The sequence below is a fragment of the Sardina pilchardus genome, chromosome 11 (assembly GCF_963854185.1).
Source record: "Sardina pilchardus chromosome 11, fSarPil1.1, whole genome shotgun sequence".
NCBI lineage: Eukaryota > Metazoa > Chordata > Actinopteri > Clupeiformes > Clupeidae > Sardina > Sardina pilchardus.
This window is the reverse complement of record NC_085004.1, coordinates 28,605,378-28,607,877: the sequence shown is the minus strand read 5'-3', so window position 1 is coordinate 28,607,877 and position 2,500 is coordinate 28,605,378. Positions and strand designations below refer to the sequence as shown.

General features: G+C 42.8%; 1 protein-coding gene across 1 annotated transcript in view; it reads right to left on the bottom strand.

The window, feature by feature from the left end:
• Window positions 1–2,500, bottom strand: part of LOC134095309 (protein kinase C-binding protein NELL1-like) — a 143,243-nt gene that overhangs the window by 6,784 nt on the left and 133,959 nt on the right. The gene's annotated exons all lie outside the window — the stretch shown is intronic.

Sequence of the window (2,500 nt, the reverse complement as noted above, 5' to 3'; positions counted from 1 at the left end):
AGCTGAAGAAATGTAGCAAAATCAATGCATAAGCTGCGGCTAACAGTTGGGAAATTACGGTTGTAGCATTACAATAATTCCCACAGGACAGTGTTAAAGGACCGGACAGTGTTAAAGAAGCAAAACTACGGTATGCACTTTCTTGGATGACTGAAGTTGTCACACTGACCTTCCTCACAATGTTCCAATGTGTGAATGTTACAAACAAAACCTGTTTGCTTCACGCAAAGGATTGGATGTATAAAACGAAAACTTTGACATTACATACAGTATGTGTGAAGCTACAGTATGTAAAGTTTAGCTTATGTGCACTTTCATCCGAAACTGGTTGTTGGCGCATTAAGTTTGGCATATTTCTGTGACCTGCTCCAGACTCACTCACAAGCTAAAGTGATTAAGAAACCTGCACATGAATACATTAATATAGCATATTTAGCTCATTAAAAATCACAAGACTGAATTTAAAGGTAGATGACAGGAAGACGTAAAAACTCCCATATCCCCATATGGTCTGCCTTATGCTACTGTAGGTGAAAATGATAGGGAATAGGATGCAAAGCATGACAGTGCTACTCCTTTATAAATCAGACCCTTCTTCAACGTTTGTGAAGAGTTAGTTGTACGTTTACCAACTTTCCAATGGATTTATCTGGTTCTGATTTATTCAACGTGCCTCCCTTGAAATACTCGACCTGCCATTGTCGCACGTCCATAAATTACTGTTAGTTATGTGGGGATCTTGCATATTCCACTGTATTTCTCTCCTTTATCGCTATGAATCTCACAAGACTGCAACAGCTCTGACAAACTGTTCATCTCCGCCTGCAGCCCGCAGCTTCCCACTGCTGATAAACAATGACGTACACATTCCTGTCTCCATTGCCTTTCTTTTTCTGAAAGGTTAAACACTACCAGCGATTCTTGAAAAAATAATTTCTGAATCTCAACTGTTAACACTTGTAACCAATCCATTCACCAAGTTTGCCAAACTCAAAGCACATTCACTGCTCAGTTTGTAACTTTGTACAACAGATTTAGAGAAATGTTTAAACACAACTCACTGCTTTGCACTCATGTACACATTGGTGTCTACTATTTATGGTTATGGTTATCACAAGGAGGTGAAGAAGTGCGAGGGAGGAGACGAGGAGGAAAACACATGTGACGTGGATGAAATCCAACAGCCACACCTAGAAAGGAAACACGATCTAGCCTACAGATTTTCTGTCTTTGTCAAATGTTTTGGTTAGTGTGTAGAGTTTAGCAAATGCAACTAATAGTTGGAAAAATAGCACCTAAGAAATAGAAAAAAAACCCTGCAATCTTACCACTGTCTGAGTCCAAGTGCAAGGACTGGGCCTAGTGTCAGCATGCCATCCCTTCACTATCATTGGCTCTTACAGCAATTACATCGTCTCAAGGACTACACAACGAGGCAAAGCACTGAAATAAGCCTAAAGAACCTATTTGGGGGGAAAGGTTTTTTTTTGTCTACCATCTTAACTTTTAATTGCTGCTCCCACTAAGTATCATCTTTATCTCCTAGGTGGAATGAAACTGCCCACTGTGACAAAGGTGGCTGAGTCTCTCTCTCTCTTTCTCTCTCTCTCTCTCTCTCTCTCTCTTCCTCTCACTCTCTCTCTCTCTCTCTCTCTATCTCTCTCACTCTCAGCTGGACCTCCAGCAACACAGGAAACCCAATTCTAATTGGCCTTGGCACAAACCCTTCTCAGTAAGAGAGAGGGGGTGGTGAAAAAAAATACCGACAAATTTATGTAAAGTTGTGACAAGCTATTTGCATAAACTAAATGAAACTGCCGTCAGGGAGAGAGGCATAAGTTAACTCATTGCTGATTAATAGTTGCCCATTTCTGCACAGCTACTTGCTATGCCCCTGAGTTAGCCCGTTTTAACACACACACACACACACACACACACACACACACACACGCATGCATGCACGCACGCAGGCACACCAACATACACATGCACACGCACACACACACACACACACACACACACACACACACACACACACACAGCACCCATCCTGGGGTTGTGTGAGACCATTTATTCCAGAGACAGATGCTAGTAATTGCTAGGCGCTGGGCAGTTCTGTATTTCAGGATTTGGACTGTATTTCATTTTCCTCTTTAAGCGGCCCATATGGAGGGGTCACGCACATCACAGGCATGAGGCAGCACACACACACACACACACACACACACACACACACACACACACACTGCAGAGAGGGAGCTCACTACCAGCTATCTTGATCTTAATGCACAATCTGCTCGCAAAAATCCCCCAGCCCTGAAGCATATGGATGATAAACATCAACTGAAAAAATACACATGGCTGTCAACAAAGACTACGCCGTCAACATGAATGACTGCTCCCCTACTGCCACAGTGTACACACACACACACACACACACACACACACACACACACACACACACACAATCTCAGAGGCACACGCTCACATCCACATAAGG